This window comes from Tachypleus tridentatus, chromosome 13, assembly GCF_004210375.1.
Source record: "Tachypleus tridentatus isolate NWPU-2018 chromosome 13, ASM421037v1, whole genome shotgun sequence".
Taxonomy (NCBI): domain Eukaryota; kingdom Metazoa; phylum Arthropoda; class Merostomata; order Xiphosura; family Limulidae; genus Tachypleus; species Tachypleus tridentatus.
The window spans coordinates 261290052-261313721 of NC_134837.1; the positions used below are offsets into that span (position 1 = coordinate 261290052).

The window sequence follows — 23670 nt, forward strand, 5'->3', positions numbered from 1 at the left end:
GTGCGACTCGTAATCATAGTATCGCGGGTTCGCATCCCAGTCGCGTCTTGGGGGCGTTATAAGTTACGGTCAATCCCTCTATTCGTTGGTAAAAGAGTAGCCCAAGAGTTGGCGATGGGTAATGATGACTAGCTGCCTTTCCTCTAGTCCTACACTGCTAAATTAGGGACGGCTAGCACAGATAGCCCTCGAGTAGCTTTGTGCGAAATTCAAAAACAAACAAGTGGTAACAAAGTAATTCTCAGACTAAAGTCTTGATTGTGAAATAAAGCGACAAGTCTGTGGACTAAATCTTCAAAACCGAGGTTTCGATACTCGCGGTAGATACGTCGTGTAGCTTTGTCCTGAACTCGAAACCGTCTTCTTTTACTCTAGTTATTTAAAATATTGATAATTATAAAGGAATAATGAATATGGAGAGGACAGGCACAAACAGAACATTACTTGTTTTTTTATTTCAGTCCGCTGCTTGAGATCTCTCAAGAATCCTTTTTACACTTGCTTCGTTAAACCCTAAATGTTAATTGACAAGTTCTAAACCGACCCAGTACGCTAGCTGAGAGAGATGAAAGTTGGTAGAAAATTTAAAACAGTCTGTTTCCATGTCTCTTCTTCTGGGAAACAGCAGAAACACATCCAGTCGAGTTTAAAGATCTAATTTATTTCCATGTCGCGTGCTTGCAATTTGCAGTAAAGAGATAGGGGAAAGGCAGAGTCTGAAGAAAAAGAATTATATCTTTAGTTAGGCAGACGATCGATTCAGTTCTCTGGCGTGCAGTACTTACTTGTACTGGAATACTTCTTACATTCTCAGAGAGTTTCTTCAGAGGTCCACAGCTTTAGAAAGAAACAGTGTCTTAGTGGTCATTACCAGAAGATCTTTTCCTTTTTGTAGTTAAAATGAACTACATCCACAAAATAAACTCTGAACAGTGCTTAACTAACTCCTATGAGTTTTTATTGTACTTACTATACCGATTGGGTTTGTAGGCGGAAGAGAATTAACCCTCGCGCGTGTTTGCTACGTATGTTTACTAGCAGAACAGTAAATTATAATATGGTATATTAAAATAGTGTGAGTCTGTATCTTTTATTTATTGTACTTACTAAGATATGCTATTGTTTGTTGACTTTAGTGTTTATTATTATTTTATTTTGGCAAGTTATTGTTTGTGAACTTTATTCGTAAGTATCCAACAACCTATTGTTTGACTTTAAGATAGATAATTATTTGTCAATTTTCTATTTTACTGAAATTACTCATTGTTTGTAGAATTTCCTACATTATTACGGGAAGTCATTGTTCATTGTCTTATTGCGGGAAGTCAATACTGACTGTTTTTTTATTACGGAGATCATTGTTGATTGTTTAATATTATTGTGTGAAGTAATTATTGATTGTTTAATGTTATTACGGGAAGTCATTGTTGATTGTTTTAACGTTATTACATGAGGTCATTGTTGATTATTTTATGTTATAACGGGAAGTGATTGTTGATTGTTTTATGTTATAACAGGAAGTCATTGTTGATTGTTTTACGTTATTACGAAAGGTCACTGTTGATTGTTTTATGTTATTACGAAAGCTCATTGTTGATTGTTTTATGTTATTACGAAAGGTTATTGTTGATTGCTTTATTTTATTACGGAAGGTTATTGTTTATTGTTTCATGTTATTACGAAAGGTCATTGTTGATTGTTTTATGTTATTACGAAAGGTCATTGTTGATTGTTTCATGTTATTACGGAAGGTCATTGTTGATTGTTTTATGTTACTACGGAAGGTCATTGTTGATTGTTTTATGTTATTACGGAAGGTCATTGTTGATAGTTTTATGTTATTACGAAAGTCCATTGTTTGTTAACATTCATACTTATTCTACTGTAATGAGAAGTTAATCACAGAAACGTAAGTTGTTTCAGTTAAAATCTAAATCTGCATTGTTCATAAGAAATAAATATAAGTTATATAACTTGATAGTTCACAATCTTCTTACACACAGTCAAATAAGTAAACTATGTTATAATCTGAATATTCACGATCTAATCATGTAGAGTAGGAGTAAAGTAACTTAAAGGTTCCTGGTTCTGGTTGAATGTAAGTGGTTGAAAGAATAAAATACGATTTTCTTTATATTTTCGGATATAAAATTGTCTCTCACACTGACTTACGTCATTTGGTTTTCTCCATGATATGAGGACTTATCTATCATTTCACTTTTCCAAGTGTAAATTATAATACCGTTAGAATTCAAATCATAATTATTAACTGTTTCACAACTCCAATAATTATTAGTTTTGAAGTTTTTATTTCTCATGACACTCATGTTAATGTGCTGTTCCCTCTAAGTAGTATGCATTTCATAGTTTTATTTTACACCAATATATATCGGATAGATTTGTATATCAATTCTTAGAAATATCACAACACAGAAACGTCCTCAGATTTTCCAGGCTTTCAGTTTAGGATCTTTATTTATCAAATATATTCGAATGACCCAAGATGACATCGTGTTCACAACAAGACAGCACTAAGTTCGTTACACGTTTTCTTCAGCGTTTTGTTTTCTGCAATCTAAGTTATTTAGAGGGGTCGTCGTGTACATAGAAATCGGTCGTAGTTGCACATTCGGACGTCACAATCTGAAACAAACAAACAAAGGTTTAGAAATTTTTTGCATCACCCGTTGTGCAGTTAAACAATTATCGTACTTTTTGTGACAAAATATTTCGTTAACACTTTACGTTTTGAGAAACATTGTATATATCGCACTGCCATGACCACTGCTTTATTTCGTGTAGGGGAGGGTTAGAGTGGTTGTCTACAAATGTTTGTTTTGAATTTTATGCAAAGCTACACGAAGACTATCTACTCTACTTTATACCTTAGTGTGTTTCAACATTTGTTCTAGTTAGGACTTTATACCTTAGTGTGTTTCAACATTTGTTCTAGTTAGGACTTTATACCTTAGTGTGTTTCAACATTTGTTCTAGTTAGGACTTTATACCTTAGTGTGTTTCAACATTTGTTCTAGTTAAGACTTTATACCTTAGTGTGTTTCAACATTTGTTCTAGTTAAGACTTTATACCTTAGTGTGTTTCAACATTTGTTCTAGTTAAGACTTTATACCTTAGTGTGTTTCAACATTTTCTAGTTCTTTAGTTAACATTTGACTTTATACCTTAGTGTGTTTCAACATTTGTTCTAGTTAGGACTTTATACCTTAGTGTGTTTCAACATTTGTTCTAGTTAGGACTTTATACCTTAGTGTGTTTCAACATTTGTTCTAGTTAGGACTTTATACCTTAGTGTGTTTCAACATTTGTTCTAGTTAAGACTTTATACCTTAGTGTGTTTCAACATTTGTTCTAGTTAAGACTTTATACCTTAGTGTGTTTCAACATTTGTTCTAGTTAAGACTTTATACCTTAGTGTGTTTCAACATTTGTTCTAGTTAAGACTTTATACCTTAGTGTGTTTCAACATTTGTTCTAGTTATACCTTAGTGTGACTTTATACCTTAGTGTGTTTCAACATTTGTTCTAGTTAGGACTTTATACCTTAGTGTGTTTCAACATTTGTTCTAGTTACTTTATACCTTAGTGTGTTTCAACATTTGTTCTAGTTAAGACTTTATACCTTAGTGTGTTTCAACATTTGTTCTAGTTAAGACTTTATACCTTAGTGTGTTTCAACATTTGTTCTAGTTAGGACTTTATACCTTAGTGTGTTTCAACATTTGTTCTAGTTAAGACTTTATACCTTAGTGTGTTTCAACATTTGTTCTAGTTAAGACTTTATACCTTAGTGTGTTTCAACATTTGTTCTAGTTAAGACTTTATACCTTAGTGTGTTTCAACATTTGTTCTAGTTAAGACTTTATACCTTAGTGTGTTTCAACATTTGTTCTAGTTAAGACTTTATACCTTAGTGTGTTTCAACATTTGTTCTAGTTAAGACTTTATACCTTAGTGTGTTTCAACATTTGTTCTAGTTAGACTTTATACCTTAGTGTGTTTCAACATTTGTTCTAGTTAGGACTTTATACCTTAGTGTGTTTCAACATTTGTTCTAGTTAGGACTTTATACCTTAGTGTGTTTCAACATTTGTTCTAGTTAGGACTTTATACCTTAGTGTGTTTCAACATTTGTTCTAGTTAGGACTTTATACCTTAGTGTGTTTCAACATTTGTTCTAGTTAGACTTTATACCTTAGTGTGTTTCAACATTTGTTCTAGTTACTTTATACCTTAGTGTGTTTCAACATTTGTTCTAGTTAGGACTTTATACCTTAGTGTGTTTCAACATTTGTTCTAGTTAAGACTTTATACCTTAGTGTGTTTCAACATTTGTTCTAGTTAGACTTTATACCTTAGTGTGTTTCAACATTTGTTCTAGTTAGGACTTTATACCTTAGTGTGTTTCAACATTTGTTCTAGTTAGGACTTTATACCTTAGTGTGTTTCAACATTTGTTCTAGTTAAGACTTTATACCTTAGTGTGTTTCAACATTTGTTCTAGTTAAGACTTTATACCTTAGTGTGTTTCAACATTTGTTCTAGTTAAGACTTTATACCTTAGTGTGTTTCAACATTTGTTCTAGTTAAGACTTTATACCTTAGTGTGTTTCAACATTTGTTCTAGTTAGGACTTTATACCTTAGTGTGTTTCAACATTTGTTCTAGTTAAGACTTTATACCTTAGTGTGTTTCAACATTTGTTCTAGTTAGGACTTTATACCTTAGTGTGTTTCAACATTTGTTCTAGTTAAGACTTTATACCTTAGTGTGTTTCAACATTTGTTCTAGTTAGGACTTTATACCTTAGTGTGTTTCAACATTTGTTCTAGTTAAGACTTTATACCTTAGTGTGTTTCAACATTTGTTCTAGTTAAGACTTTATACCTTAGTGTGTTTCAACATTTGTTCTAGTTAAGACTTTATACCTTAGTGTGTTTCAACATTTGTTCTAGTTAGGACTTTATACCTTAGTGTGTTTCAACATTTGTTCTAGTTAAGACTTTATACCTTAGTGTGTTTCAACATTTGTTCTAGTTAGGACTTTATACCTTAGTGTGTTTCAACATTTGTTCTAGTTAGACTTTATACCTTAGTGTGTTTCAACATTTGTTCTAGTTAAGACTTTATACCTTAGTGTGTTTCAACATTTGTTCTAGTTAGGACTTTATACCTTAGTGTGTTTCAACATTTGTTCTAGTTAGGACTTTATACCTTAGTGTGTTTCAACATTTGTTCTAGTTAACACTTTATACCTTAGTGTGTTTCAACATTTGTTCTAGTTAAGACTTTATACCTTAGTGTGTTTCAACATTTGTTCTAGTTAAGACTTTATACCTAGTGTGTGTTTTCAACATTTGTTCTAGTTAAGACTTTATACCTTAGTGTGTTTCAACATTTGTTCTAGTTAAGACTTTATACCTTAGTGTGTTTCAACATTTGTTCTAGTTAAGACTTTATACCTTAGTGTGTTTCAACATTTGTTCTAGTTACTTTATACCTTAGTGTGTTTCAACATTTGTTCTAGTTAGGACTTTATACCTTAGTGTGTTTCAACATTTGTTCTAGTTAGGACTTTATACCTTAGTGTGTTTCAACATTTGTTCTAGTTAGACTTTATACCTTAGTGTGTTTCAACATTTGTTCTAGTTAAGACTTTATACCTTAGTGTGTTTCAACATTTGTTCTTAGGAGTTAGTGACTTTATACCTTAGTGTGTTTCAACATTTGTTCTAGTTAAGACTTTATACCTTAGTGTGTTTCAACATTTGTTCTAGTTAAGACTTTATACCTTAGTGTGTTTCAACATTTGTTCTAGTTAAGACTTTATACCTTAGTGTGTTTCAACATTTGTTCTAGTTAAGACTTTATACCTTAGTGTGTTTCAACATTTGTTCTAGTTAAGACTTTATACCTTAGTGTGTTTCAACATTTGTTCTAGTTAAGACTTTATACCTTAGTGTGTTTCAACATTTGTTCTAGTTAGGACTTTATACCTTAGTGTGTTTCAACATTTGTTCTAGTTAGGACTTTATACCTTAGTGTGTTTCAACATTTGTTCTAGTTAGGACTTTATACCTTAGTGTGTTTCAACATTTGTTCTAGTTAAGACTTTATACCTTAGTGTGTTTCAACATTTGTTCTAGTTAAGACTTTATACCTTAGTGTGTTTCAACATTTGTTCTAGTTAGACTTTATACCTTAGTGTGTTTCAACATTTGTTCTAGTTAGGACTTTATACCTTAGTGTGTTTCAACATTTGTTCTAGTTAGGACTTTATACCTTAGTGTGTTTCAACATTTGTTCTAGTTAAGACTTTATACCTTAGTGTGTTTCAACATTTGTTCTAGTTAAGACTTTATACCTTAGTGTGTTTCCTTAGTGTGTTTCAACATTTGTTCTAGTTAAGACTTTATACCTTAGTGTGTTTCAACATTTGTTCTAGTTAGTTAACTTTATACCTTAGTGTGTTTCAACATTTGTTCTAGTTAAGACTTTATACCTTAGTGTGTTTCAACATTTGTTCTAGTTAAGACTTTATACCTTAGTGTGTTTCAACATTTGTTCTAGTTAGACTTTATACCTTAGTGTGTTTCAACATTTGTTCTAGTTAAGACTTTATACCTTAGTGTGTTTCAACATTTGTTCTAGTTAAGACTTTATACCTTAGTGTGTTTCAACATTTGTTCTAGTTAAGACATTTATACCTTAACATTTGTTCTAGTTAGTTTATACCTTAGTGTGTTTCAACATTTGTTCTAGTTAGGACTTTATACCTTAGTGTGTTTCAACATTTGTTCTAGTTAGACTTTATACCTTAGTGTGTTTCAACATTTGTTCTAGTTAGACTTTATACCTTAGTGTGTTTCAACATTTGTTCTAGTTAAGACTTTATACCTTAGTGTGTTTCAACATTTGTTCTAGTTAAGACTTTATACCTTAGTGTGTTTCAACATTTGTTCTAGTTAAGACTTTATACCTTAGTGTGTTTCAACATTTGTTCTAGTTAAGACTTTATACCTTAGTGTGTTTCAACATTTGTTCTAGTTAAGACTTTATACCTTAGTGTGTTTCAACATTTGTTCTAGTTAAGACTTTATACCTTAGTGTGTTTCAACATTTGTTCTAGTTAGGACTTTATACCTTAGTGTGTTTCAACATTTGTTCTAGTTAGGACTTTATACCTTAGTGTGTTTCAACATTTGTTCTAGTTATTTATACCTTAGTGTGTTTCAACATTTGTTCTAGTTAAGACTTTATACCTTAGTGTGTTTCAACATTTGTTCTAGTTAAGACTTTATACCTTAGTGTGTTTCAACATTTGTTCTAGTTAGGACTTTATACCTTAGTGTGTTTCAACATTTGTTCTAGTTAGGACTTTATACCTTAGTGTGTTTCAACATTTGTTCTAGTTAGGACTTTATACCTTAGTGTGTTTCAACATTTGTTCTAGTTAGGACTTTATACCTTAGTGTGTTTCAACATTTGTTCTAGTTAAGACTTTATACCTTAGTGTGTTTCAACATTTGTTCTAGTTAAGACTTTATACCTTAGTGTGTTTCAACATTTGTTCTAGTTAAGACTTTATACCTTAGTGTGTTTCAACATTTGTTCTAGTTAGGACTTTATACCTTAGTGTGTTTCAACATTTGTTCCTAGTTAGTTCTAGACTTTATACCTTAGTGTGTTTCAACATTTGTTCTAGTTAGGACTTTATACCTTAGTGTGTTTCAACATTTGTTCTAGTTAGGACTTTATACCTTAGTGTGTTTCAACAACATTTGTTCTAGTTAGACTTTATACCTTAGTGTGTTTCAACATTTGTTCTAGTTAAGACTTTATACCTTAGTGTGTTTCAACATTTGTTCTAGTTAGACTTTATACCTTAGTGTGTTTCAACATTTGTTCTAGTTAAGACTTTATACCTTAGTGTGTTTCAACATTTGTTCTAGTTAAGACTTTATACCTTAGTGTGTTTCAACATTTGTTCTAGTTAAGACTTTATACCTTAGTGTGTTTCAACATTTGTTCTAGTTAAGACTTTATACCTTAGTGTGTTTCAACATTTGTTCTAGTTAAGACTTTATACCTTAGTGTGTTTCAACATTTGTTCTAGTTAAGACTTTATACCTTAGTGTGTTTCAACATTTGTTCTAGTTAAGACTTTATACCTTAGTGTGTTTCAACATTTGTTCTAGTTAAGACTTTATACCTTAGTGTGTTTCAACATTTGTTCTAGTTAAGACTTTATACCTTAGTGTGTTTCAACATTTGTTCTAGTTAGGACTTTATACCTTAGTGTGTTTCAACATTTGTTCTAGTTAGACTTTATACCTTAGTGTGTTTCAACATTTGTTCTAGTTAGGACTTTATACCTTAGTGTGTTTCAACATTTGTTCTAGTTAGGACTTTATACCTTAGTGTGTTTCAACATTTGTTCTAGTTAAGACTTTATACCTTAGTGTGTTTCAACATTTGTTCTAGTTAAGACTTTATACCTTAGTGTGTTTCAACATTTATAGTTAAGACTTTATACCTTAGTGTGTTTCAACATTTGTTCTAGTTAGGACTTTATACCTTAGTGTGTTTCAACATTTGTTCTAGTTAGGACTTTATACCTTAGTGTGTTTCAACATTTGTTCTAGTTAGACTTTATACCTTAGTGTGTTTCAACATTTGTTCTAGTTAGGACTTTATACCTTAGTGACTTTATACCTTTAGTGTGTTTCAACATTTGTTCTAGTTAGACTTTATACCTTAGTGTGTTTCAACATTTGTTCTAGTTAGACTTTATACCTTAGTGTGTTTCAACATTTGTTCTAGTTAACTTTATACCTTAGTGTGTTTCACTTTAGTACTTTATACCTTAGTGTGTTTCAACATTTGTTCTAGTTAAGACTTTATACCTTAGTGTGTTTCAACATTTGTTCTAGTTAAGACTTTATACCTTAGTGTGTTTCAACATTTGTTCTAGTTAGGACTTTATACCTTAGTGTGTTTCAACATTTGTTCTAGTTAGGACTTTATACCTTAGTGTGTTTCAACATTTGTTCTAGTTAGACTTTATACCTTAGTGTGTTTCAACATTTGTTCTAGTTAAGACTTTATACCTTAGTGTGTTTCAACATTTGTTCTAGTTAAGACTTTATACCTTAGTGTGTTTCAACATTTGTTCTAGTTAGGACTTTATACCTTAGTGTGTTTCAACATTTGTTCTAGTTAAGACTTTATACCTTAGTGTGTTTCAACATTTGTTCTAGTTAAGACTTTATACCTTAGTGTGTTTCAACATTTGTTCTAGTTAAGACTTTATACCTTAGTGTGTTTCAACATTTGTTCTAGTTAAGACTTTATACCTTAGTGTGTTTCAACATTTGTTCTAGTTAGACTTTATACCTTAGTGTGTTTCAACATTTGTTCTAGTTAGGACTTTATACCTTAGTGTGTTTCAACATTTGTTCTAGTTAGGACTTTATACCTTAGTGTGTTTCAACATTTGTTCTAGTTAGGACTTTATACCTTAGTGTGTTTCAACATTTGTTCTAGTTAGGACTTTATACCTTAGTGTGTTTCAACATTTGTTCTAGTTAGGACTTTATACCTTAGTGTGTTTCAACATTTGTTCTAGTTAGGACTTTATACTTTATACCTTTAGTGTGTTTCAACATTTGTTCTAGTTAAGACTTTATACCTTAGTGTGTTTCAACATTTGTTCTAGTTAGGACTTTATACCTTAGTGTGTTTCAACATTTGTTCTAGTTAGACTTTATACCTTAGTGTGTTTCAACATTTGTTCTTTAGTTAGTGTTTTATACCTTTATAGTGTGTTTCAACATTTGTTCTAGTTAGACTTTATACCTTAGTGTGTTTCAACATTTGTTCTAGTTAGACTTTATACCTTAGTGTGTTTCAACATTTGTTCTAGTTAAGACTTTATACCTTAGTGTGTTTCAACATTTGTTCTAGTTAGACTTTATACCTTAGTGTGTTTCAACATTTGTTAGTTACTTTATACCTTAGTGTGTTTCAACATTTGTTCTAGTTAAGACTTTATACCTTAGTGTGTTTCAACATTTGTTCTAGTTAAGACTTTATACCTTAGTGTGTTTCAACATTTGTTCTAGTTAAGACTTTATACCTTAGTGTGTTTCAACATTTGTTCTAGTTAGACTTTATACCTTAGTGTGTTTCAACATTTGTTCTAGTTAGGACTTTATACCTTAGTGTGTTTCAACATTTGTTCTAGTTAGGACTTTATACCTTAGTGTGTTTCAACATTTGTTCTAGTTAGGACTTTATACCTTAGTGTGTTTCAACATTTGTTCTAGTTAAGACTTTATACCTTAGTGTGTTTCAACATTTGTTCTAGTTAGACTTTATACCTTAGTGTGTTTCAACATTTGACTTTATACCTTAGTGTGTTTCAACATTTGTTCTAGTTAGGACTTTATACCTTAGTGTGTTTCAACATTTGTTCTAGTTAAGACTTTATACCTTAGTGTGTTTCAACATTTGTTCTAGTTAGACTTTATACCTTAGTGTGTTTCAACATTTGTTCTAGTTAAGACTTTATACCTTAGTGTGTTTCAACATTTGTTCTAGTTAAGACTTTATACCAACATTTGTTCTAGTTAAGACTTTATACCTTAGTGTGTTTCAACATTTGTTCTAGTTAAGACTTTATACCTTAGTGTGTTTCAACATTTGTTCTAGTTAAGACTTTATACCTTAGTGTGTTTCAACATTTGTTCTAGTTAAGACTTTATACCTTAGTGTGTTTCAACATTTGTTCTAGTTAAGACTTTATACCTTAGTGTGTTTCAACATTTGTTCTAGTTAAGACTTTATACCTTAGTGTGTTTCAACATTTGTTCTAGTTAAGACTTTATACCTTAGTGTGTTTCAACATTTGTTCTAGTTAAGACTTTATACCTTAGTGTGTTTCAACATTTGTTCTAGTTAAGACTTTATACCTTAGTGTGTTTCAACATTTGTTCTAGTTAGACTTTATACCTTAGACTTTATACCTTAGTGTGTTTCAACATTTGTTCTAGTTAGGACTTTATACCTTAGTGTGTTTCAACATTTGTTCTAGTTAGGACTTTATACCTTAGTGTGTTTCAACATTTGTTCTAGTTAGACTTTATACCTTAGTGTGTTTCAACATTTGTTCTAGTTAGGACTTTATACCTTAGTGTGTTTCAACATTTGTTCTAGTTAGACTTTATACCTTAGTGTGTTTCAACATTTGTTCTAGTTAAGACTTTATACCTTAGTGTGTTTCAACATTTGTTCTAGTTAAGACTTTATACCTTAGTGTGTTTCAACATTTGTTCTAGTTAGTTGTGTTTCAACATTTGTTCTAGTTAGACTTTATACCTTAGTGTGTTTCAACATTTGTTTAGGACTTTAGTTAGTGACTTTATACCTTTTATAGTGTGTTTCAACATTTGTTCTAGTTAAGACTTTATACCTTAGTGTGTTTCAACATTTGTTCTAGTTAAGACTTTATACCTTAGTGTGTTTCAACATTTGTTCTAGTTAGACTTTATACCTTAGTGTCTTTCAACATTTGTTCTAGTTAGGACTTTATACCTTAGTGTGTTTCAACATTTGTTCTAGTTAGGACTTTATACCTTAGTGTGTTTCAACATTTGTTCCAGTTAGGACTTTATACCTTAGTGTGTTTCAACATTTGTTCTAGTTAAGACTTTATACCTTAGTGTGTTTCAACATTTGTTCTAGTTAAGACTTTATACCTTAGTGTGTTTCAACATTTGTTCTAGTTAGACTTTATACCTTAGTGTGTTTCAACATTTGTTCTAGTTAGACTTTATACCTTAGTGTGTTTCAACATTTGTTCTAGTTAGGACTTTATACCTTAGTGTGTTTCAACATTTGTTCTAGTTAAGACTTTATACCTTAGTGTGTTTCAACATTTGTTCTAGTTAAGACTTTATACCTTAGTGTGTTTCAACATTTGTTCTAGTTAGTTCTAGACTTTATACCTTAGTGTGTTTCAACATTTGTTCTAGTTAGGACTTTATACCTTAGTGTGTTTCAACATTTGTTCTAGTTAGACTTTATACCTTAGTGTGTTTCAACATTTGTTCTAGTTAGGACTTTATACCTTAGTGTGTTTCAACATTTGTTCTAGTTAAGACTTTATACCTTAGTGTGTTTCAACATTTGTTCTAGTTAAGACTTTATACCTTAGTGTGTTTCAACATTTGTTCTAGTTAAGACTTTATACCTTAGTGTGTTTCAACATTTGTTCTAGTTAAGACTTTATACCTTAGTGTGTTTCAACATTTGTTCTAGTTAAGACTTTATACCTTAGTGTGTTTCAACATTTGTTCTAGTTAGGACTTTATACCTTAGTGTGTTTCAACATTTGTTCTAGTTAGACTTTATACCTTAGTGTGTTTCAACATTTGTTCTAGTTACTTTATACCTTAGTGTGTTTCAACATTTGTTCTAGTTAGGACTTTATACCTTAGTGTGTTTCAACATTTGTTCTAGTTAGACTTTATACCTTAGTGTGTTTCAACATTTGTTCTAGTTAGGACTTTATACCTTAGTGTGTTTCAACATTTGTTCCAGTTAGGACTTTATACCTTAGTGTGTTTCAACATTTGTTCTAGTTAAGACTTTATACCTTAGTGTGTTTCAACATTTGTTCTAGTTAAGACTTTATACCTTAGTGTGTTTCAACATTTGTTCTAGTTAAGACTTTATACCTTAGTGTGTTTCAACATTTGTTCTAGTTAAGACTTTATACCTTAGTGTGTTTCAACATTTGTTCTAGTTACTTTATACCTTAGTGTGTTTCAACATTTGTTCTAGTTAGTACTTTATACCTTAGTGTGTTTCAACATTTGTTCTAGTTAGGACTTTATACCTTAGTGTGTTTCAACATTTGTTCCAGTTAGGACTTTATACCTTAGTGTGTTTCAACATTTGTTCTAGTTAAGACTTTATACCTTAGTGTGTTTCAACATTTGTTCTAGTTAAGACTTTATACCTTAGTGTGTTTCAACATTTGTTCTAGTTAAGACTTTATACCTTAGTGTGTTTCAACATTTGTTCTAGTTAGACTTTATACCTTAGTGTGTTTCAACATTTGTTCTAGTTAAGACTTTATACCTTAGTGTGTTTCAACATTTGTTCTAGTTAAGACTTTATACCTTAGTGTGTTTCAACATTTGTTCTAGTTAAGACTTTATACCTTAGTGTGTTTCAACATTTGTTCTAGTTAAGACTTTATACCTTAGTGTGTTTCAACATTTGTTCTAGTTAGACTTTATACCTTAGTGTGTTTCAACATTTTCTTTAAGACTTTATAGACTTTATACCTTAGTGTGTTTCAACATTTGTTCTAGTTAGTGACTTTATACCTTAGTGTGTTTCAACATTTGTTCTAGTTAAGACTTTATACCTTAGTGTGTTTCAACATTTGTTCTAGTTAAGACTTTATACCTTAGTGTGTTTCACATTTGTTCTTTAAGACTTTATACCTTAGTGTGTTTCAACATTTGTTCTAGTTAAGACTTTATACCTTAGTGTGTTTCAACATTTGTTCTAGTTAAGACTTTATACCTTAGTGTGTTTCAACATTTGTTCTAGTTAAGACTTTATACCTTAGTGTGTTTCAACATTTGTTCTAGTTAAGACTTTATACCTTAGTGTGTTTCAACATTTGTTCTAGTTAAGACTTTATACCTTAGTGTGTTTCAACATTTGTTCTAGTTAAGACTTTATACCTTAGTGTGTTTCAACATTTGTTCTAGTTAGACTTTATACCTTAGTGTGTTTCAACATTTGTTCTAGTTAGGACTTTATACCTTAGTGTGTTTCAACATTTGTTCTAGTTAGGACTTTATACCTTAGTGTGTTTCAACATTTGTTCTAGTTAGTTCTAGACTTTATACCTTAGTGTGTTTCAACATTTGTTCCTAGTTAGTTAGACTTTATACCTTAGTGTGTTTCAACATTTTCTTCTAGTTACTTTATACCTTAGTGTGTTTCAACATTTGTTCTAGTTAAGACTTTATACCTTAGTGTGTTTCAACATTTGTTCTAGTTAAGACTTTATACCTTAGTGTGTTTCAACATTTGTTCTAGTTAGGACTTTATACCTTAGTGTGTTTCAACATTTGTTCTAGTTAAGACTTTATACCTTAGTGTGTTTCAACATTTGTTCTAGTTAAGACTTTATACCTTAGTGTGTTTCAACATTTGTTCTAGTTAGACTTTATACCTTAGACTTTATACCTTAGTGTGTTTCAACATTTGTTCTAGTTAGGACTTTATACCTTAGTGTGTTTCAACATTTGTTCTAGTTAGGACTTTATACCTTAGTGTGTTTCAACATTTGTTCTAGTTAGACTTTATACCTTAGTGTGTTTCAACATTTGTTCTAGTTAAGACTTTATACCTTAGTGTGTTTCAACATTTGTTCTAGTTAAGACTTTATACCTTAGTGTGTTTCAACATTTGTTCTAGTTAGGACTTTATACCTTAGTGTGTTTCAACATTTGTTCTAGTTAGACTTTATACCTTAGTGTGTTTCAACATTTGTTCTAGTTAGACTTTATACCTTAGTGTGTTTCAACATTTGTTCTAGTTAGGACTTTATACCTTAGTGTGTTTCAACATTTGTTCTAGTTAGGACTTTATACCTTAGTGTGTTTCAACATTTGTTCTAGTTAAGACTTTATACCTTAGTGTGTTTCAACATTTGTTCTAGTTAAGACTTTATACCTTAGTGTGTTTCAACATTTTCTAGTTAGACTTTATACCTTAGTGTGTTTCAACATTTGTTCTAGTTAGGACTTTATACCTTAGTGTGTTTCAACATTTGTTCTAGTTAGACTTTATACCTTAGTGTGTTTCAACATTTGTTCTAGTTAGACTTTATACCTTAGTGTGTTTCAACATTTGTTCTAGTTAGAACTTTATACCTTAGTGTGTTTCAACATTTGTTCTAGTTAGGACTTTATACCTTAGTGTGTTTCAACATTTGTTCTAGTTAGTTTAGTTACTTTATACTTAGTGTGTTTCAACATTTGTTCTAGTTAGGACTTTATACCTTAGTGTGTTTCAACATTTGTTCTAGTTAGACTTTATACCTTAGTGTGTTTCAACATTTGTTCTAGTTAAGACTTTATACCTTAGTGTGTTTCAACATTTGTTCTAGTTAAGACTTTATACCTTAGTGTGTTTCAACATTTGTTCTAGTTAAGACTTTATACCTTAGTGTGTTTCAACATTTGACTTTATACCTTAGTGTGTTTCAACATTTGTTCTAGTTAAGACTTTATACCTTAGTGTGTTTCAACATTTGTTCTTTATACCTTAGTGTGTTTCAACATTTGACTTTATACCTTAGTGTGTTTCAACATTTGTTCTAGTTAGTTTATACCTTAGTGTGTTTCAACATTTGTTCTAGTTAGGACTTTATACCTTAGTGTGTTTCAACATTTGTTCTAGTTAGGACTTTATACCTTAGTGTGTTTCAACATTTGTTCTAGTTAGGACTTTATACCTTAGTGTGTTTCAACATTTGTTCTAGTTAGTTTATACCTTAGTGTGTTTCAACATTTGTTCTAGTTAGACTTTATACCTTAGTGTGTTTCAACATTTGTTCTAGTTAAGACTTTATACCTTAGTGTGTTTCAACATTTGTTCTAGTTAAGACTTTATACCTTAGTGTGTTTCAACATTTGTTCTAGTTAGGACTTTATACCTTAGTGTGTTTCAACATTTGTTCTAGTTAGGACTTTATACCTTAGTGTGTTTCAACATTTGTTCTAGTTAAGACTTTATACCTTAGTGTGTTTCAACATTTGTTCTAGTTAAGACTTTATACCTTAGTGTGTTTCAACATTTGTTCTAGTTAAGACTTTATACCTTAGTGTGTTTCAACATTTGTTCTAGTTAAGACTTTATACCTTAGTGTGTTTCAACATTTGTTCTAGTTAGACTTTATACCTTAGTGTGTTTCAACATTTGTTCTAGTTAGACTTTATACCTTAGTGTGTTTCAACATTTGTTCTAGTTAAGACTTTATACCTTAGTGTGTTTCAACATTTGTTCTAGTTAGGACTTTATACCTTAGTGTGTTTCAACATTTGTTCTAGTTAGTTAGACTTTATACCTTAGTGACTTTATACCTTAGTGTGTTTCAACATTTGTTCTAGTTAGGACTTTATACCTTAGTGTGTTTCAACATTTGTTCTAGTTAGGACTTTATACCTTAGTGTGTTTCAACATTTGTTCTAGTTAAGACTTTATACCTTAGTGTGTTTCAACATTTGTTCTAGTTAGACTTTATACCTTAGTGTGTTTCAACATTTGTTCTAGTTAAGACTTTATACCTTAGTGTGTTTCAACATTTGTTCTAGTTAGGACTTTATACCTTAGTGTGTTTCAACATTTGTTCTAGTTAAGACTTTATACCTTAGTGTGTTTCAACATTTGTTCTAGTTAAGACTTTATACCTTAGTGTGTTTCAACATTTGTTCTAGTTAAGACTTTATACCTTAGTGTGTTTCAACATTTGTTCTAGTTAGGACTTTATACCTTAGTGTGTTTCAACATTTGTTCTAGTTAGACTTTACTTTTGTTCTAGTTACTTTATACCTTAGTGTGTTTCAACATTTGTTCTAGTTAAGACTTTATACCTTAGTGTGTTTCAACATTTGTTCTAGTTAAGACTTTATACCTTAGTGTGTTTCAACATTTGTTCTAGTTAGACTTTATACCTTAGTGTGTTTCTTTATACTTTATACCTTAGTGTGTTTCAACATTTGTTCTAGTTAAGACTTTATACCTTAGTGTGTTTCAACATTTGTTCTAGTTAAGACTTTATACCTTAGTGTGTTTCAACATTTGTTCTAGTTAGGACTTTATACCTTAGTGTGTTTCAACATTTGTTCTAGTTAAGACTTTATACCTTAGTGTGTTTCAACATTTGTTCTAGTTAGACTTTATACCTTAGTGTGTTTCAACATTTGTTCTAGTTAGGACTTTATACCTTAGTGTGTTTCAACATTTGTTCTAGTTAAGACTTTATACCTTAGTGTGTTTCAACATTTGTTCTAGTTAGACTTTATACCTTAGACTTTATACCTTAGTGTGTTTCAACATTTGTTCTAGTTAAGACTTTATACCTTAGTGTGTTTCAACATTTGTTCTAGTTAGACTTTATACCTTAGTGTGTTTCAACATTTGTTCTAGTTAAGACTTTATACCTTAGTGTGTTTCAACATTTGTTCTAGTTAGACTTTATACCTTAGTGTGTTTCAACATTTGTTCTAGTTAAGACTTTATACCTTAGTGTGTTTCAACATTTGTTCTAGTTAGGACTTTATACCTTAGTGTGTTTCAACAGTGTGTTTCAACATTTGTTCTAGTTAAGACTTTATACCTTAGTGTGTTTCAACATTTGTTCTAGTTAAGACTTTATACCTTAGTGTGTTTCAACATTTGTTCTAGTTAAGACTTTATACCTTAGTGTGTTTCAACATTTGTTCTAGTTAAGACTTTATACCTTAGTGTGTTTCAACATTTGTTCTAGTTAAGACTTTATACCTTAGTGTGTTTCAACATTTGTTCTAGTTAAGACTTTATACCTTAGTGTGTTTCAACATTTGTTCTAGTTAGTTTATACCTTAGTGTTTTCAACATTTGTTCTAGTTAGGACTTTATACCTTAGTGTGTTTCAACATTTGTTCTAGTTAGGACTTTATACCTTAGTGTGTTTCAACATTTGTTCTAGTTAGACTTTATACCTTAGTGTGTTTCAACATTTGTTCTAGTTAGACTTTATACCTTAGTGTGTTTCAACATTTGTTCTAGTTAGGACTTTATACCTTAGTGTGTTTCAACATTTGTTCTAGTTAAGACTTTATACCTTAGTGTGTTTCAACATTTGTTCTAGTTAAGACTTTATACCTTAGTGTGTTTCAACATTTGTTCTAGTTAAGACTTTATACCTTAGTGTGTTTCAACATTTGTTCTAGTTAAGACTTTATACCTTAGTGTGTTTCAACATTTGTTCTAGTTAGACTTTATACCTTAGTGTGTTTCAACATTTGTTCTAGTTAGACTTTATACCTTAGTGTGTTTCAACATTTGTTCTAGTTAGACTTTATACCTTAGTGTGTTTCAACATTTGTTCTAGTTAGACTTTATACCTTAGACTTTATACCTTAGTGTGTTTCAACATTTGTTCTAGTTAAGACTTTATACCTTAGTGTGTTTCAACATTTGTTCTAGTTAAGACTTTATACCTTAGTGTGTTTCAACATTTGTTCTAGTTAAGACTTTATACCTTAGTGTGTTTCAACATTTGTTCTAGTTAAGACTTTATACCTTAGTGTGTTTCAACATTTGTTCTAGTTAAGACTTTATACCTTAGTGTGTTTCAACATTTGTTCTAGTTAAGACTTTATACCTTAGTGTGTTTCAACATTTGTTCTAGTTAGACTTTATACCTTAGTGTGTTTCAACATTTGTTCTAGTTAGTTTATACCTTAGTGTGTTTCAACATTTGTTCTAGTTAAGACTTTATACCTTAGTGTGTTTCAACATTTTTATTCTAGTTAGTGTTTTCAACATTTGTTCTACTTTATACCTTAGTGTGTTTCAACATTTGTTCTAGTTAAGACTTTATACCTTAAAGTGTTTCAACATTTGTTCTAGTGTGTTTCAACATTTGTTCTAGTTAGACTTTATACCTTAGTGTGTTTCAACATTTGTTCTAGTTAGGACTTTATGTGTTTCAACATTTGTTCTAGTTAGGACTTTATACCTTAGTGTGTTTCAACATTTGTTCTAGTTAAGACTTTATACCTTAGTGTGTTTCAACATTTGTTCTAGTTAGGACTTTATACCTTAGTGTGTTTCAACATTTGTTCTAGTTAAGACTTTATACCTTAGTGTGTTTCAACATTTGTTCTAGTTAAGACTTTATACCTTAGTGTGTTTCAACATTTGTTCTAGTTAAGACTTTATACCTTAGTGTGTTTCAACATTTGTTCTAGTTAGGACTTTATACCTTAGTGTGTTTCAACATTTGTTCTAGTTAGGACTTTATACCTTAGTGTGTTTCAACATTTGTTCTAGTTAGGACTTTATACCTTAGTGTGTTTCAACATTTGTTCCAGTTAGGACTTTATACCTTAGTGTGTTTCAACATTTGTTCTAGTTAAGACTTTATACCTTAGTGTGTTTCAACATTTGTTCTAGTTAAGACTTTATACCTTAGTGTGTTTCAACATTTGTTCTAGTTAAGACTTTATACCTTAGTGTGTTTCAACATTTGTTCTAGTTAAGACTTTATACCTTAGTGTGTTTCAACATTTGTTCTAGTTAAGACTTTATACCTTAGTGTGTTTCAACATTTGTTCTAGTTAAGACTTTATACCTTAGTGTGTTTCAACATTTGTTCTAGTTAGGACTTTATACCTTAGTGTGTTTCAACATTTGTTCTAGTTAGGACTTTATACCTTAGTGTGTTTCAACATTTGTTCTAGTTAGGACTTTATACCTTAGTGTGTTTCAACATTTGTTCTAGTTAGGACTTTATACCTTAGTGTGTTTCAACATTTGTTCTAGTTAGGACTTTATACCTTAGTGTGTTTCAACATTTGTTCTAGTTAAGACTTTATACCTTAGTGTGTTTCAACATTTGTTCTAGTTAGACTTTATACCTTAGTGTGTTTCAACATTTGTTCTAGTTAAGACTTTATACCTTAGTGTGTTTCAACATTTGTTCTAGTTAGACTTTATACCTTAGTGTGTTTCAACATTTGTTCTAGTTAAGACTTTATACCTTAGTGTGTTTCAACATTTGTTCTAGTTAAGACTTTATACCTTAGTGTGTTTCAACATTTGTTCTAGTTAAGACTTTATACCTTAGTGTGTTTCAACATTTGTTCTAGTTAAGACTTTATACCTTAGTGTGTTTCAACATTTGTTCTAGTTAAGACTTTATACCTTAGTGTGTTTCAACATTTGTTCTAGTTAAGACTTTATACCTTAGTGTGTTTCAACATTTGTTCTAGTTAAGACTTTATACCTGTTTCAACATTTGTTCTAGTTAAGACTTTATACCTTAGTGTGTTTCAACATTTGTGTGTTTTCAACATTTGTTCTAGTTAGACTTTATACCTTAGTGTGTTTCAACATTTGTTCTAGTTAGACTTTATACCTTAGTGTGTTTCAACATTTGTTCTAGTTAAGACTTTATACCTTAGTGTGTTTCAACATTTGTTCTAGTTAAGACTTTATACCTTAGTGTGTTTCAACATTTGTTCTAGTTAACATTTGACTTTATACCTTAGTGTGTTTCAACATTTGTTCTAGTTAAGACTTTATACCTTAGTGTGTTTCAACATTTGTTCTAGTTAAGACTTTATACCTTAGTGTGTTTCAACATTTGTTCTAGTTAAGACTTTATACCTTAGTGTGTTTCAACATTTGTTCTAGTTAAGACTTTATACCTTAGTGTGTTTCAACATTTGTTCTAGTTAAGACTTTATACCTTAGTGTGTTTCAACATTTGTTCTAGTTAAGACTTTATACCTTAGTGTGTTTCAACATTTGTTCTAGTTAAGACTTTATACCTTAGTGTGTTTCAACATTTGTTCTAGTTAAGACTTTATACCTTAGTGTGTTTCAACATTTGTTCTAGTTAAGACTTTATACCTTAGTGTGTTTCAACATTTGTTCTAGTTAAGACTTTATACCTTAGTGTGTTTCAACATTTGTTCTAGTTAAGACTTTATACCTTAGTGTGTTTCAACATTTGTTCTAGTTAAGACTTTATACCTTAGTGTGTTTCAACATTTGTTCTAGTTAGGACTTTATACCTTAGTGTGTTTCAACATTTGTTCTAGTTAGGACTTTATACCTTAGTGTGTTTCAACATTTGTTCTAGTTAGTTAGACTTTATACCTTAGTGTGTTTCAACATTTGTTCTAGTTAGGACTTTATACCTTAGTGTGTTTCAACATTTGTTCTAGTTAGGACTTTATACCTTAGTGTGTTTCAACATTTGTTCTAGTTAGACTTTACTTTTTGTTCTATACCTTAGTGTGTTTCAACATTTGTTCTAGTTAGACTTTATACCTTAGTGTGTTTCAACATTTGTTCTAGTTAGGACTTTATACCTTAGTGTGTTTCAACATTTTCTAGTTCTTTATACCTTAGTACTTTATACCTTAGTGTGTTTCAACATTTGTTCTAGTTAGGACTTTATACCTTAGTTGTTTCAACATTTGTTCTAGTTAAGACTTTATACCTTAGTGTGTTTCAACATTTGTTCTAGTTAAGACTTTATACCTTAGTGTGTTTCAACATTTGTTCTAGTTAAGACTTTATACCTTAGTGTGTTTCAACATTTGTTCTAGTTAAGACTTTATACCTTAGTGTGTTTCAACATTTGTTCTAGTTAGGACTTTATACCTTAGTGTGTTTCAACATTTGTTCTAGTTAAGACTTTATACCTTAGTGTGTTTCAACATTTGTTCTAGTTAAGACTTTATACCTTAGTGTGTTTCAACATTTGTTCTAGTTAAGACTTTATACCTTAGTGTGTTTCAACATTTGTTCTAGTTAGGACTTTATACCTTAGTGTGTTTCAACATTTGTTCTAGTTAGGACTTTATACCTTAGTGTGTTTCAACATTTGTTCTAGTTAGGACTTTATACCTTAGTGTGTTTCAACATTTGTTCTAGTTAGACTTTATACCTTAGTGTGTTTCAACATTTGTTCTAGTTAGACTTTATACCTTAGTGTGTTTCAACATTTGTTCTAGTTAAGACTTTATACCTTAGTGTGTTTCAACATTTGTTCTAGTTAAGACTTTATACCTTAGTGTGTTTCAACATTTGTTCTAGTTAAGACTTTATACCTTAGTGTGTTTCAACATTTGTTCTAGTTAGGACTTTATACCTTAGTGTGTTTCAACATTTGTTCTAGTTAGGACTTTATACCTTAGTGTGTTTCAACATTTGTTCTAGTTAGGACTTTATACCTTAGTGTGTTTCAACATTTGTTCTAGTTAGGACTTTATACCTTAGTGTGTTTCAACATTTGTTCTAGTTAGACTTTATACCTTAGTGTGTTTCAACATTTGTTCTAGTTAGGACTTTATACCTTAGTGTGTTTCAACATTTGTTCTAGTTAAGACTTTATACCTTAGTGTGTTTCAACATTTGTGTGTTTCAGTTACTTTATACCTTGTTCTAGTTAAGACTTTATACCTTAGTGTGTTTCAACATTTGTTCTAGTTAGGACTTTATACCTTAGTGTGTTTCAACATTTGTTCCTTTATACCTTAGTGTGTTTCAACATTTGTTCTAGTTAGACTTTACTTTAGTTACCTTTATACCTGTGTTTCAACATTTGTTCTAGTTAAGACTTTATACCTTAGTGTGTTTCAACATTTGTTCTAGTTAGTGTTTATACCTTAGTGTGTTTCAACATTTGTTCTAGTTAAGACTTTATACCTTAGTGTGTTTCAACATTTGTTCTAGTTAGACTTTATACCTTAGTGTGTTTCAACATTTGTTCTAGTTAAGACTTTATACCTTAGTGTGTTTCAACATTTGTTCTAGTTAAGACTTTATACCTTAGTGTGTTTCAACATTTGTTCTAGTTAAGACTTTATACCTTAGTGTGTTTCAACATTTGTTCTAGTTAGACTTTATACCTTAGTGTGTTTCAACATTTGTTCTAGTTAAGACTTTATACCTTAGTGTGTTTCAACATTTGTTCTAGTTAGACTTTATACCTTAGTGTGTTTCAACATTTGTTCTAGTTAAGACTTTATACCTTAGTGTGTTTCAACATTTGTTCTAGTTAGACTTTATACCTTAGTGTGTTTCAACATTTGTTCTAGTTAGACTTTATACCTTAGTGTTTCAACATTTTTCAACATTTGTTTCAACATTTGTTCTAGTTAGACTTTATACCTTAGTGTGTTTCAACATTTGTTCTAGTTAAGACTTTATACCTTAGTGTGTTTCAACATTTGTTCTAGTTAGGACTTTATACCTTAGTGTGTTTCAACATTTGTTCTAGTTAAGACTTTATACCTTAGTGTGTTTCAACATTTGTTCTAGTTAAGACTTTATACCTTAGTGTGTTTCAACATTTGTTCTAGTTAAGACTTTATACCTTAGTGTGTTTCAACATTTGTTCTAGTTAAGACTTTATACCTTAGTGTGTTTCAACATTTGTTCTAGTTAAGACTTTATACCTTAGTGTGTTTCAACATTTGTTCTAGTTAAGACTTTATACCTTAGTGTGTTTCAACATTTGTTCTAGTTAGACTTTATACCTTAGTGTGTTTCAACATTTGTTCTAGTTAAGACTTTATACCTTAGTGTGTTTCAACATTTTATACCTTAGTGTGTTTCAACATTTGTTCTAGTTAAGACTTTATACCTTAGTGTGTTTCAACATTTGTTCTAGTTAAGACTTTATACCTTAGTGTGTTTCAACATTTGTTCTAGTTAGGACTTTATACCTTAGTGTGTTTCAACATTTGTTCTAGTTAAGACTTTATACCTTAGTGTGTTTCAACATTTGTTCTAGTTAAGACTTTATACCTTAGTGTGTTTCAACATTTGTTCTA

General features: G+C 30.4%; 1 protein-coding gene across 1 annotated transcript in view; it reads right to left on the reverse strand.

Annotated features, from left to right (window-relative positions):
• Positions 1-2355: 2355 nt before the first annotated feature.
• LOC143238925 (uncharacterized) overlaps positions 2356-23670 on the reverse strand; it is a 291462-nt gene continuing 270147 nt past the window's right edge. The window contains exon 4 of the mRNA XM_076479572.1: positions 2356-2643. The gene's annotated coding sequence lies outside the window, so the exon portion shown is untranslated. The remainder of the gene's footprint in view (positions 2644-23670) is intronic.